Here is a 15432-nt window from a genome sequence, read left to right as displayed (position 1 = left end):
GTGGGGAAGAGCGTGTGCTCTAATGTCGGCCAAGCTGCCTGGATCCGCTGAACTGCAAGAGCCGTGGGGCTCCGGGCAAGGCCTCCCCTCTGGGCCCTGGCTCCTCATTCAGCAGATGGAAAAACGCCACCTGTACCCAGGCTGCTGTGGGGCTCAGATGAAACAGGTTACCCACTTCTGAAGGCGCACAGCGATGTGCGGGGGATGGACAGGCTCCTGGCTGGGGCCTCCTGAGCCTGGTCTTGACGTTGTGATGTCCATCCCCCAGGTCATAACAGAAATTGAGGTGACTGGGGTTTGTTGGGGGCCGGGATGCAGTGGCCAGGGACGCAGCCCACTTCTAAGGAGCTTTAGGGTCATGGGGGCAGCACAGGTGCACGGGTGCGCCAAGGAGGTGCCTGCCGCAGCCCCTGCCAGGACAGTGGGAGTCGGCCAGATCAGGGGGAGCGAAAACGCCCAAGGGACAGGACGCGGCATGTGAGCAAGAGAAGGAGAGCGGGGTGTTTGAGGACCAATGAGAAACGTAGGGTGGTTGCAGGGCAGAGAGCATGTGGGGGTCGGAGGTGGTGAGCTTGGGAGAGATGGGCTGGGCCTGAGTCACACAGGCCCTTGAGGGCCATGGTGTGGAGATCAGATACTATCCTCAGGGTAGACGGGAGCCATGGGGGGTTTCTGAGCAGGGGAGAGGCCGTGAAGTTGTGAGCTGACCATGGGGTGGTCCTGGAGGGTTTAGAGCAGAGTAGTGACGTGGTCAGATGGTTATTTTGGAAAAATCTTCCTGGATGAAGTGGAGGGTGCAGCAGCTAGAGGCGGGTACCAGGGCCCAGGGCGGAGTGGGTGGGGGCCTGGAGTCGGGCAGGGGCCGAGGAAGCCTTCTCTCACCCTGAGACAGATCCTGTGGATGCTTTGGTCCCCTGGTAGCTTTCAGCTGAAGGAGACCTCTCCACGGAGCAGCCTGAGCTTCCTCCCCGCAACACATGAGATTTCATTTCTTTCCTTATTTCACTTTAGGGAGAAAAAGCCCACTTTGTGCTCCCGATAACCTTTTTCAAAGGTTTGTAGAAGTGGGCACTTTTATCCTGCTTTTGTATCCTTGTTGCTCTGCAGTTTTTCAATTATTCATTCAACAAACATGTACCGAGCATGATTTGTGCCAGGGTCTGGGCTGGGGCAGGCCTGGCAGGGAAGGAGGCTGGAACCAGACTGAAGAGCCTGAATGCTGGCTAAGGAGTTTCAGGTCCCAGTTTGGCTCTGAGAAGCCACCTCTTATCCCCCAGGCAGGGAGCTCTCCCTCCGTGTTTCCTCAGCCCCTGTTCTCTCTGGCGAGACAGTGGTCACGCTCCTGTACCTGGTGGTCGATGGGGGTGTCAGGTGTGAGGCCTGACCCACTGCCCACTCAGGGGCTAGGAAGCCCACTCGGCCTGTTTGCTGTAACCCCCTCATCCCCTGCTGCCCAGCGTCATGGCTTCCACGCATCCTCCCTCCCCCATCTTTCCTCCATCACCTCCTTTCTCATTTCCTTCCTCTTTTCCTTCATATCCTCTTCTCTATCCCCTCTCTTCTCTCTCACTCTCCTTTGTCACCTCCCTTCCTTTGCCAGTCTGTGGGACAGGCTGTAGGAACCCAGCTTTTTCTGTCTGCCAGCGCTGACAGGCTGGGCTTCCCTGCTGGACTGCTAATGGGGAAGCGGCTGCCCTCATCCCCGAAGACCTGTGCTCTGTCCCTGGACACCTGTTGCCCGACACCTGCTTCCCAGCACCTGGGCTGTGGTCCCTGCATAGATACCACCAGCAGCCTCAGCCCAGCCTGCCCTGGAGCAACTTTGGACAAAGTTGTAGAACAAATATCTGGGCAGAGTGGGTGCAAGACCTGCAGATCATGTGGGGAAACAGGCAGTGTGGTGCGCTGGAAAGGGCTCTGGGCTCAGCTCCAGTTCTGTTTCCATGGCTATCTCACCACTATCTCGTCACCTGAAGTTAGGCAACTCAGTTGCTCTCTCTGGGCCTCAATTGCAGCTTCCGTAAAATGGCAATAGTAGCTGTTTTGTAAACCATAAAACATGGTGCTTTCATGAGACAAACACTGTGGTTAACCAGCAGACATTCCCAAGCCCCTTCTCCCTTTCCTGCCTCTGTCACAAAGGTGGGAAAAGTCAACTGTCACTTTGCAGCTTCCCTGAGAGTTAGAAGTGGGTACCTGAAAACATTCTAGCTAAGTAGACCCAAGTGGGGATGCTAAGGAGCAATTCTAGAAAAGTTTCTGATTTTCTTTTACAAGGCACTACTCATTCCCCCTTTTCCTATTTTAACACAAATACGATGCCTGGAGCCACAGCAGCTATCTTGGGACAATGAGGCAACGAGCCTGAGGATGAGAAACCAACATGGTGAGGATTGTGGTACAAAAAAATGGAAGGAGTCTAAGTCCTTGATGCACTTTTGAGCTGCTGCATCAACCCTACTGTACCTGACTCCAGACTTCTGTTATGTGAGGAAAATAAACACCAATAGATTTAAGCCCCTATTAGTTGGGCATTAAGTTCCTTGCAGCTGAATGCATTTCTAAATGATATAACATGTGAGATGTTTAGTGATAATAAAAATAATAAACAGGAGAAACTTACCTCCATTCCTCAGGACTATGGGCTAGCAATAGTATAGCACCCCCCATATATATGTGTATATTTATAAATAACTGTATATTGTATATGTTTATACATACATACATATATGTTTAGTAGCAGGAGATATTGTGACCAGACAGTTTTGTTGTTTTTTTTCCTGCCCCTGCCCTGGACTTCAGCCCTGCTCCCATGATCTGACTAACTTGGCACCTCTGCTTTACTCTCCCTCTTTCCCATGGACACTATTATACTTTGTGATATTGTGATCAAATATATATCTGGTCTTTGCCCGTTTCTGGCACAGAGCTCCTAAAACCCTTGGAATTTCCTTAGTGATAAGAGTGAAAAAGTGGACAAGACAGTTTTATGAGATATTAAATTTTCTCTCCTCTGCGAAACACATGGGAGAAGAAGGTTCTGGACTTCCTTGTCTTAGGGGAAGTCTGAGGAAGAGTGGGAAGCAGGAGAGAGAGGTTACCTGCAAAATATACTTCCCCTCCTGCCTTTGGTATCCAAAAGTCCAAGTTTGTTGAGCAGCTTCTGGGCAGTGGGGGAGTGGGTGGTGATGGGGGCAGCAGAGGCGCCTCCTGGACGGAGAGGAGAGAGCCCCAAAGGAACTTGATTAGGGATGGGGGTGGTTCTTCCCAGACCCCAAAGAAGTTCTCCATGACTGGAAGAGGAGGCTGAGGGCTGTGAGTTCTATGAGCAAAGATGGGGGCACCAGTTCCTGCTGAGCTGGGGGAGCCAGGCAGAGCCCGGGGAGCAGGTGAGACCTCAAAGGGTGGAAGCACAGTTCCCTGCCCTGCCCGAGCTGCCCACCACCTCTCCCCCACCCCATACCAGATCTTTCTTGCTCTGCCCACTGCCTTGCTGCTACATGCAACCCCAGGACTTTTGCACTATCCAGGAGGGGTCGTGTGTGTTGGGGAGGAAAATGAAAAATGGCTGAGGTTGAATTTCCCACCAGCCTGGCTGGATGGGGCTTTGCACAGAAAGAAAGTTGATACAGGGGGCTTCCCTGGTGGCGCAGTGGTTGAGAGTCTGCCTGCCAATGCAGGGGACACGGGTTCGAGCCCTGGTCTGGGAAGATCCCACATGCCGCGGAGCAACTGGGCCCATGAGCCACAACTACTGAGCCTGCGCGTCTGGAGCCTGTGCTCCGCAACAAGAGAGGCCGCGACAGTGAGAGGCCCGCGCACCGCGATGAAGAGTGGCCCCTGCTCGCCGCAACTAGAGAAAGCCCTTGCACAGAAACGAAGATGCAACACAGCCAAACATAAAGAAAAAAAAAAAGTTGATATAAAACAAATGAACAGGGCTTCCCTGGTGGTGCGGTGGTTAAGAATCCGCCTGCCAGTGCAGGGGACCTGGGTTTGATCCCTGGTCCGGGAGGATCCCACATGCCACGGAGCAACTCAGCCCGTGCGCCCCAATGATTGAGCCTACGCTCTAGAGCCCGTGAGCCACAACTACTGAGCCTGCGAGCCACAACTACTGAGCCTGTGTGCCACAACTACTGAAGCCCACGCACCTAGAGCCTGTGCTCCGTAACAAGAGAAGCCACCGCAATGAGAAGCCTGTGCACCGCAACGAAGAGTAGCTCCCGCTCACTGCAACTAGAGAAAGCCCACGTGCAGCAAAGAAGACCCAACGCAGCCAAAAAATAAAAAATATAAAAATAAAAATAAAACAGATATTCTGTTTCTTGCACACCTGTGAATTGAGCTTGATACCCCCTTTAAAATAACTGTAGATATAGGCTGATTTATGACAACCCCCTCCCCCCAAAAAACAGTACAGGAGTGTGAAAAGCACTCATCTTTTTCATTTTTTCAAGCAGCAGCACAGGATTCTATTGAGTGAATATTCTATCATTAATTTAACTAATCCTCAGTTAACGGGCATCCACATTGTTTTTAGTGGTTTTTTGTTTGTTTGCTTTTGTCCTTCCTACTACCAGCCGCTGTGTTTATTCTGGCAGCTTGCTGAGCTGCAGGAAGAACGTGGACTCCAGAGCCAAGATCCTCTAGGTTCTTATCTCAGCTTTGCCCATGAGCTGCCCTCGCCTCTCTGGGTCTCAGTTTCCCCATCTGCAGAATGGGGATTGTACTAGCACCCACCCCATGGGATGTTGCCATGGTCAGTGAAAGCACATCTGTAAAGGGCCTGGCACCATGCTCGGCTCACCGTAGGAGACAAAGAAAGGGTGCCTCCTTCCTTTTTCTGGCTATCAGTCCTCGGGGACTGAGACAAAAGTCTAGGCCATTGAAAGAAATTAAAGATGATACCAACAGATGGAGAGATATACCATGTTCTTGGATTGGAAGAATTAATATTGTGAAAATGACTATACTACCCAAAGCAATCTACAGATTCAATGCAATCCCTATCAAATTACCAATGGCATTTTTTACGGAACTAGAACAAATCATCTTAAAATTTGTATGGAGACACAAAAGACCCCAAATAGCCAAAGCAGTCTTGAGGGAAAAAAATGGAGCTGGAGGAATCAGACTCCCTGACTTCAGACTATACTACAAAGCTACAATAATCAAGACAATATGGTACTGGCACAAAAACAGAAACATAGATCAATGGAACAGGGTAGAAAGCCCAGAGATAAACCCACGCACCTATGGTCAACTAATCTATGACAAAGGAGGCAAAGATATACAATGGAGAAAAGACAGCCTCTTCAATAAGTGGTGCTGGGAAAACTGGACAGCTACATGTAAAAGAATGAAATTAGAACACTCCCTAACACCATACACAAAAATAAACTCAAAATGGATTCGAGACCTAAATGTAAGACCAGACACTATAAAACTCTTAGAGGAAAACATAGGAAGAACACTGACATAAATCACAGCAAGATCTTTTTTGATCCACCTCCTAGAGTAATGGAAATAAAAACAAAAATAAACAAATGGGAGCTAATGAAACTTAAAAGCTTTTGCACAGCAAAGGAAACCATAAACAAGATGAAAAGACAACTCTCAGAATGGGAGAAAATATTTGCAAATGAATCAACGGACAAAGGATTAATCTCCAAAATATATAAACAGCTCATTCAGCTCAATATTAAAGAAACAAACAACCCAATCCAAAAATGGGCGGAAGACCTAAATAGACATTTCTCCAAAGAAGACATACAGATGGCCAAGAAGCACATGAAAAGATGCTCAACATCACTAATTATTAGAGAAATGCAAATCAAAACTACAATGAGGTATCACCTCACACCAGTTAGAATGGGCATCATCAGAAAATCTACAAACAACAAATGCTGGAGAGGGTGTGGAGAAAAGGGAACCCTCTAGGGCTTCCCTGGTGGCGCAGTGGTTGAGAATCTGCCTGCCAATGCAGGGGACATGGGTTCGAGCCCTGGTCTGGGAAGATCCCACATGCCGCGGAGCGACTAGGCCTGTGAGCCACAATTGCTGAGCCTGCGTGTCTGGAGCCTGTGCTCCGCAACAAGAGAGGCCGCGATAGTGAGAGGCCCGCGCACCGCGATGAAGAGTGGCCCCCGCTCACTGCAACTAGGGAAAGCCCTCGCACAGAAACGAAGACCCAACACAGCCATAAATAAATAAATAAATAAAATTTAAAAAAAAAAGGGAACCCTCTTGCACTGTTGGTGGGAATGTAAATTGATACAGCCACTATGGAGAACAGTATGGAGGTTGCTTTAAAAACTAAAAATAGATTTACCATATGATCCAGCAATCCCACTACTGGGCGTATACCCAGAGAAAACCATAATTCAAAAAGACACATGCACCCCAATGTTCATTGCAGCACTATTTATAATAGCCAGGTCATGGAAGCAACCTAAATGCCCATCGACAGAGGAATGGATAAAGAAGTTGTGGTACATATATACAATGGAATATTACTCAGCCATAAAAAGGAACGAAACGGAATCATTTGTTGAGACGTGGATGGATCTAGAGACTGTCATATAGAGTGAAGTAAGTCAGAAAGAGAAAAACAAATATCATGAACCTAGAAAAATGGTACAGATGAGCCGGTTTGCAGGGCAAAAGTTGAGACACAGATGTAGAGAACAGACATATGGACACCAGGGGTGGAAACTGCGGTGGGGTGGGGATGGTGGTGTGCTGAATTGGGCGATTGGGATTGATATGTATACACTGATGTGTATAAAATTGATGACTAATAAGAATCTGCAGTATAAACAAACAAACAAACAAAACAACTAATACTAAACTTTCATTGGGTTATTTGTATGGAAATATGTTAATATAAATGTTTCAGACATTACATGAAATTTCTAAAGATCTTATATGTTCTGGTATAATGTTATAAGTCATAATTCTAGTTATTACTTTAAAATGTATATCTCAGAAATAACTAAATTTCCTTGTCAATTGCATTATTATGAACTTTCATCAAATCTTTAACCATGGTCATTTTTAAGTCTTCTGTCATTTACAGACAGTTCTGGGTGTACTCTGATGCTTTTGCAAATATGTTCCTATAAAAGGGTTTCATCTTCAAGGAATTCATGGAAAAGACTCTGACAAGTACAGGTTTCTGGTAACTGATTGTACTGCTGAACTGAATGAATAAGCATTTTCAGAACTCTAATGAAAAACTGATGAACTCATAAAAGTGCTAACAAAAGATCAAGATGAAAAACAAAATTAATTACATGGGACTAAGTGAACTGATGAGGATGATTATAATTTTTGTGACTTTCTGTTTGAATTAAAAAAAAAATCCCACAAGGACTCAGAGGCAAAGAATATACAAATCAATTTTCACTGCAAAGTAAAGGAGCTGTTACAGTGGAGGATTACTGGACTGAATGTCAATATTATGACATAGTATGAGTGTGTTTCGTGTTTGGTAATTGCAATCATTGTTGCTTTTGTTGTGGTCATCCATTTACAATGCTTGGTGTCAGTCTATTTATCTCTTGTAAAAATAAAATACAGTGTGTGTGTGTGAAAAAAAAAGAAAAAAGTCTAGGCCAAAAGATGCGGTCACCTTAGCCTTCCCTCTACCTCCAGGGACACCTGTCCTTTGCCTCTCTGGAGGAGGATGTGAGTGACAGGTGGCAGGAGGTAGGGAGAAAAATTATAACAGGAGCCAACATTTATTGGACAGTTCCTGTGTACCGAGCCTGGAGCAAGGAACTTCAACGCCAATAGCAAGTCTATTAGTGTACAGAGAAAGAAATTCATAAGAGAAAAAGAAGATGGAGACCTTGACTCCCCAATCTGCCGTGATCCCCAGTCTAAATTAGCCTTCCCATTTCTCTTAGTTTTCTTAAAAACTCTACACTTCTCTGCATACATAGCCTTTATTACGGTGTGTGATTATGTATCTATTTGTGTGATGATCACTGTACTGTCTGACTTCCCCTAAGGTCAATGAGGGTGAGAACCTACTCTCGTTGTTTATCATTTCCCTGGTGCCTAGAACAGAGCCTGATAAACAGAAAATGCTCAATAAGAGAAAGGTTAGTTGAATGACTGATCATCTGAATGAGTATTAGTTGATTCTGGAGTAGCCATGAGAAAGCCTAGGGGACAGAGAGTTTATAGCAGAGTAGGAAGGGCCAGAGCCCTGGGCTGGGGTCAAGAGGCCTGGGTTCTGGCACTGAATGTGCAGGGTCAGAGGAAAATTCCGAGGAATGGCTTTGAAGCTGAGACCAGCAAAATAGGTGGGAATTGGGTGGTTCAAAGAGCATAGGAAGACGGACCAGGGCAGAGGACTGCATGGCAGTGGCTCTGCAGTAAGAGGACAGGACCATCCAGGAGATGAGGAGCTCGAGCATCACGGTGAGGGGTCAAGTGGCGGAGGTGGGGAGGTTCAGGCTATGGAGTTCAGAGGTCGCAGACTGCTGACCGGAATGCATGTCTGGTTTGGCCCTTGTTATATGTTTAAAACAACAAGAACCTCAACGAAGATTATGGTGCCTCGCTCTGGAGCACACCTTCCGTCTACCTCAGCTCCCCCTGCTCCTGCTCAGCATCCCCCTGCTGCTTCATCTTTTAAGTGACCTGCCTGACCATGAAGACATCTGAGTTGCAGCTTGATGCAGGGCCACGTAGGCTGTGGACAGGGCACTGGGAAGGCCTGAGACCTGCCCACCCTCTTCTGAAATGCCTCTGGGGCTGCAGGCTTGGTCTATCTTAGCCCTTCTCTGTTCTGTTTCCCAAAGGGTCCTTTGCTGGTGAGGTCCTGGCTTGTGAGGGTGGAAGGGCCCTTGTGGGGGGGTGGGTACCACCCTATGGTGGTCAGATCCTGAGCTGGAGTCCAGAAGGTTTGGTTCCCATCCTGACCCCTCCACTTGCTTCACCTCTCTGAGCCTCAGCTTCCTTGCCTGTGACAGTGGTGATAAGAGTCCCTACCCCAGAGGCTTAGGGTAGTTGTTTGACTTTGACTATGAGCAATTCAGGACAACCCACTCGCTTATTCATTTGTTCAACACGCCAGGGTGTGAGAGTTTAGTCAACCGTACAGTTTAAAGACAACACAGGCCACAAGACCACCGTCACTTCTGACACCAATTGCAGGTTCAGGGGTTTCCAAAACTGCCCTTAAGTTTGATCGTTCACTAGAAGAACTCACAGAACTCAGTGAAAGCTATTCTACTCACAGTTACAGTTTATTACAGGGAAATGACAGAGTAAAACCAGCCAAGAGAAGACAGGAATAGAGTGGAGTCCGGGGACACGTCAGCTGCTGAGCTTCCACTGTCCTGTCCACGTGAAGTCAGGGTGTGTTCATTTCCCTGCATCCATGAGCGACAATATGCACAGAGCACTGCCAACCAGGGCAGCTCACCTGAGCCTCTGGCATTCAGAGTTTTGATTGGGCCTCCACTGGGTAGGCATGATTGATTGATTTATTGATTGATGACTGATTGGTCAATGGATACTGTGTGACCCAAAACCCGCATCCTAAGTCATGCGGTTGGTCTTTCTGGTATGGCCAGCCCCCATCCTAAATCACATTGTTACTGAGCAGAGTGGTGTGAAGGAGCTGGGCAGGAGCACACGGCCAAGCCCCCGCACAGGATGACAGCCCTCGGTAGCGTGCAGAGTGATGCAAAGTGTTTGTTTGAAGAGCTGACCCCGGGACTTCCCTGGTGGCGCAGTGGTTAAGAGTCCGCCTGCCAATGCAGGGGACACGGGTTCGAGCCCTGGTCTGGGAAGATCCCACATGCCGTGGAGCAACTAAGCCCGTGTGCCACTACTGAGCCTGCACTCTAGAGCCCACGAGCCACAACTACTGAGCCCACGTGCCACAACTACTGAAGCCCGTGCACCTGGAGCCTGTGCTCCGCAACAAGAGAAGCCACCGCAATGAGAATTTCGCACACCACCACGAAGAATAGCCCCGGCTCACAGCAACTGGAGAAAGCCCGCATGCAGCAATGAAGACCCAACACAGCCAAAAATAAATAAACAAATAAAAATTAAAAAAAAAAAAAAAAAAAGAGCTTACCCCTTCCCACCCCTCTCCTCAGGCATGAGGCTCTGCAAAGGGAAGTCAGCAACCTGGCAGGACCACTGCCCTGTGGGTGAGCTTCCTTTAGTGGACGTATCCCACCAGCTCGCCTCATCTCCCGACTGGACGGTCCTCGCAGGCTTTGCCTGCAAGCCCAGAGGCTGCTGGCCCAAAGGAGGCCCCACCGGTCCTTCTCTGAATCCTTCATCCGGGCCCTCATCATCTTGTGTGCCCCTCTGTCTGTGGTCCTCTCCTCCATCTCCATCTGGGATGACCACTGGCTCCTGGCCGACAACTGCCTCTTCCGGCTGTGGCGCTTCTGCACCACCTCCAACCAGACTGGGCTGCACTGTCTCCAAGACCTGAGTCAGGCCCACGTGCCCAGGCTGGCCTCAGGCATGGCCGTGGCCCACAGCGTGGCCACCTTGGCCGTGGGGGTTGCCATCTTGGTCCTGGAGCTCCTCATGGTGTCCCAGGTGTGAGGACCCCCATTCATGGCGCGAGTGGGCCATGGGCTCCGCCCTCTTCCTTGTCTCGTTCATCCTCTCCTTCGGGGGCCTCCTGAGCTTCCTGATCCTTCTCAGGAACCAGGTCACGCTCATCGGCCTCACCCTGATGTTCTGGGGCAAGTTCACGGCCTCCTTCCTCTTTTTCCTGAACGCCATCAACCGCATCACCCACTTCAACAGCATCACCCATCTGTGGGGCTTGTCTACAGAATTTTAGGCCTCCCTCTGAGAATATCGAATGCTGCCAGAAAGTGTGGCCAAGATGGCACTTTTCCAACGTGTGACATTAAAACTGCCACCTCTTAGCCTTTGGCTGATTGGGCCAGTGGCCCTGGGGCCTTTGCAGCTGGTCCCACAACCCTGGGGTGCAGCTGGCTCGGTGCCACCAGCTGCACCGGCTTAGCCAAGTTATTAGGATGTAGATTTTACAAGAAGAAACATATTTTTAAGAAAAATCACATTGTTGCTATCTGGCTAGTCCCAGACCCCCCCAGGCAAACAAAGATTACCATCCAGAAGGTGAGAGCAAAGCTCAGACCTCTTTTTGGCAAGGTTAAGTTTTATTTTATTTTTCCAGCCTCACTGAGATATAATTGACACATACCATTGTGTCGGTTCAAGGTGTATGTGTCAATTTGATACATTTATAAATTGTAAAATGATTACCACCATAGTATTAGCTACCACCTGCATCCCATCACATAGTTACCATTTCTTTTTTATGGGGAGAACACTTAAGATCTACTCCCTTAGTAACATTCAAGGATATGATACAGTATTATTAGCTACAATTACCAAGCTGTGTATTAGATCCCCAAACTTGTTAATCTTATAACTGGGAGTTTGTACCCTTTGACCAATACCTCCCCACCCCCAGCCCCTGGTAACCATTAAATTCTTTATTACATACAAGGTCAGCCTGGAAAAGAGACGTGACTTCTGCATCTTAGAAGATTCAAGAAGAGCCACCTTGCCTCTACGCACACTTATAGTCTGAGCAGCCTGGAGCCGGTAGGTTGACTTAGAATAAACAGAGCTACCACTTATTGAAGATTTCCTATGTGCACGGGCTCAACCGTTTCCGTGCATTATCTCACCTAACCTTCCCACCTTTTCCACAAGGAAGAAATATGCATGGCCTCATTTTATCTATGAGAAAACCAAGGCAAGGAGAGGTTTATCACTCACCCACCACACACAGCTGGTAAGGGGCTGAGTCTAGGATTTGGACACAGGTCTAGGTGACATCTAAGTCCACACTCTCTGCTACCTGCCTCTTATATTCTAAAATCACGGGGTTCGATTCAATTGTGAAAATTAATGAAAGAAGGGAAACCTCACTAAAATGGAGTTGGAAGCCAAAACGGGGAGCTCTCATAAGGGTACCTCTCCATCAATACCGATTCCCAATGGGAAGAGACATACCTTGCATCTCCAGCAGGAAATGAACTACTTTACTACCTGCAGCAGGAGGAAGAAAGATTTTCTCCTCCACTGAAAACAGCTGGGCCAATGAGAGACTGACACAACTCAGCCAATGAAAAGCCACTATTCTTTGAACTCCCAGTTTCCTCCAATGGACTTTTTGTTTATAACAGCCCCTCCCAACTTCCCCTTCTCTATAAAAGTTTCCTCTCCTTCCCTTTACCTGACTTGCCCATGGTTTACCATAGTTGCAATTCTTTGCTGCTTCCCAATAAACCCATTTTGCTGGTAAAGTAACTGACTGTTTTGTTGTTTCAGATTAACCAAATATATTGAGTTCAAATTCTGGGCTCAGCCACTTACGGGCTGTGTGACCTTGGTCAGGTCAGGGATCCTCTCTGAGTCTCAGTTTCCTTATTGACAGCAGTTAGGATGCCCCCTCAGTGCCCCCTCCCTCCCTTTGGCCTCCTGACTCTGTCGAGATTATTCACCTGACTCGCCCACAAGGCTAGGGACTGCTGGAGGGAAGAATCGCGACCTATGTGTTCATCCAGCTCCCACCGCCACCTGCCACGCTGCCTGGCTCAGAGGAGGCGTCTGTAAATGCTTGCTGTTATTGAAGTACATTGGCGCGTGCCCCGGAAAGACCAGGCACGAATCCTGCTGAGCAGGGGGAGGGCTGTGCAGCCAGGCATCCTCGTGGCTGGGTGCCCAGGGCTGGAGGGTCCCTCAGGTGACCCTCCCTGGGGACCTGGTCGCACCTCAAGTGGAAAACACAGACCGTAACCCCCAGGGACCTGGCTGGGTTTAGGCCAATGTCTCGACTTGCAGTGTGGCCTTAGGCAAGGACATAACTCCTTTGGCTTTGCTTTTCCCATTAGTAAAATAAGGAAGTAGGACTAAACCATTGGACAGTTAAAGCCTGTTCTCCTATCTCGGCTGAAAGGCCCTCAGGACCTGTGGTCCGGGTCCTCACAGAGGAAATGTCTGTGATGGTCTTTTTGAGAATGCCTCCTTCTCTCTGGTCTTGATGGCCTGTTCCTCCTCCTACTGTGCCCCGTCACACACATGCACGCATGCATGCATGCATACGAGGCACACACATGCATACACACGGTGATGCATACAATGGACTGTCACTCAATATCCAGCCACCCCTCCTCTCTGGACCTGCCTTAGTGCAGGAACTAGAAAGCTGAAAACACCTCTCAGACGCCCTTTCACTTAGAGCTAGAGTTCTGCATGTGACTTAGCTTCAGACAATTGGAGACACTTACATGACCTTTGGAAGGTGGAAGTGAGTTTCCGCAGACAAGCATTGTCTGCAGATGTTTGTTTTTTTTCCTGTGGCCATTTCCAGCGTGTGGGCACCAGGTTCAGGTGGGGTGAGAGGTGGGGCTGAGCTGTGCAGATGCTGGTGGTGAGTCTGCTGGGAGTACCCATCCACTGTGACAGGCAGTGGTGGCAGCTCGGGCTCCCTGATCCTGGTGGCTTCAGCACGGGTGGTGAGGGTCTGGAGCCAGGGGCAGCTCTCTTGAAATACTCAGGTCTCCTGATTGTTTATAATACATAACACTCTGTAATGGATTCCTTTCTGTTTAGCTAGAATACTTACTTTCTGTTCTCTGCACCTAAATCCTTCAAGTCTTAGCTCAGCTGTCCTGACCCCCAAGCTAGACCGAGTCCTCTGTTAGGTGCTTCCCATTCTCCAGTTACACCTGATATTCGACCAATGTCTATTCTCTCAGAGCCTGGACGAATTCACATCCTCTCATCAGATATTTAATGGGCATGTGTAGGCTCTGTTCTTGGTGCTGGAGATAACAGCCCTTCATAGTGTGAAAATTAATAAAGGAAATCTCACTGCAATGAAGTCCGGAGGCCAGAAGAGGAAGCTCTCAAAGTACCACTCCAGGTCAATTACAGACCCCAACAGAATGATATTCAACAGGGAAGAATCATCAATTACAAGCCCCAACAGGAAAAGATGTACCTTGCATCTCCTACAAGAAATCAACTACCCTAGCAACTCAGTCAATGAGAAACCATCATCACCCTGAACTCTCACTTTTATCCAATGGACTTTGGTTCAAAACAACCCCTTCCAACTTCCTCCTTTATCTCTATAAGATAAAGTTCCTTTCCTTTGTTTGTTGGACTTGCCTGTGGTTTTTGCTGTGGCTTGCTTGTCTGGACTTGCAATGCTCTGCTCTTCCCAAATAAACCCACTTTTGCTGGTAAAATAGCTGACTGTTTTATTTTTAAAGTCAACAATGTGACAGCACAAAGTAGGGGCTCAGTAAATATTAAGGAAACACACAAACAGATCAGCTAGTTAATAAATCAGGTAATTTCAGATAATGAAAAGCATTATGAAAATAGAACAGAGTAAAGGAATGGATGGATAGTTGGAAAGTTATCTTTCCAACTGTCTATACATTTCCTGAGCCAGGGTTAGGAAGGAGCTAGGGGAAGCCTCTTTGAGGGGGTGACATTTGAGTTGAGAACTGAAGGAGAAGAAGCCAGGCGTAGGAGGGTCTAGGGAAGAGAATTCCAAGCAAGTGTAGAGGTCCTGAGGTTAGAAGGAGCTTGGAGTGTTTGAGGAACAGCCGTCAGGACAGTGTGGCTGGAGCAGAGTGATTTGGGGCGGTGGTGGGGCGGGGAGGGAAAACATAGGCTGAGTCACATCAGTTAGGGCCTTGGAGGCCATGCTAAGGAGTCGAATTTTATTCTTAGTACAATGAGAGGCTGTCAGAGGCCCTGAAGCAGGGACATGATGTGACTGGTTTATGTTTTATTATTTTTTTTAGATTTTGGTTTTCTTAAAGGAACTAATTTTTTTAATTTTAAATTTATTTATTTTTGGCTGTGTTGGGTCTCCGTTGCTGTGCATGGGCTTTCTCTCTAGTTGCAGTGAGCGGGGGCTACTCTTCGTTGTGGTGTGTGGGCTTCTCATTGCGGTGGCTTCTCTTGTTGCAGAGCACGGGCTCTAAGAGGCGCATGGGCTTCAGTAGTTGTGGCATGCGGGCTCAGTAGTTGTGGCTCGCGTGCTCTAGAGCGCAGGCTCAGTAGTTGTGGCGCACGGGCTCAGTTGCTCCGTGGCATGTGGGATCTTCCGGACCAGGGCTCAAACCCATGTCTCCTGCATTGGCAGGTGAATTCTTATTTATTTATTTATTTGTTTGTTTGTTTGTTTGTTTCTACCTCTTAATTTTACACTTTATTTATTTATTTATTTATTTTTGGCTGTGTCGGGTCTTCGTTTCTGTGCGTGGGCTTTCTCTAGTTGCGGCGAGTGGGGGCCACTCATCATCGCGGTACGCGGGCCTCTCACCGTCGCGGCCTCTCTTGTTGCGGAGCACAGGCTCCAGACACACAGGCTCAGTACTT

The 15432-nt window shown here is 48.2% G+C and overlaps 1 pseudogene across 1 annotated transcript; it reads left to right on the top strand.

The window, feature by feature from the left end:
- Nucleotides 1-22: 22 nt before the first annotated feature.
- LOC309621807 (voltage-dependent calcium channel gamma-like subunit pseudogene) lies at nucleotides 23-14860 on the top strand (annotated as a pseudogene). The gene is made up of 3 exons: nucleotides 23-146; nucleotides 1278-1371; nucleotides 10197-14860. The product of its transcript is annotated as a voltage-dependent calcium channel gamma-like subunit pseudogene (transcript).
- Nucleotides 14861-15432: the final 572 nt, after the last annotated feature.

This window comes from Balaenoptera borealis, assembly GCF_965194805.1.
Source record: "Balaenoptera borealis genome assembly, chromosome: 1".
In the NCBI taxonomy this organism is placed as follows: Eukaryota; Metazoa; Chordata; class Mammalia; order Artiodactyla; family Balaenopteridae; genus Balaenoptera; species Balaenoptera borealis.
This window is presented reverse-complemented; position numbering and strand designations above follow the sequence as displayed.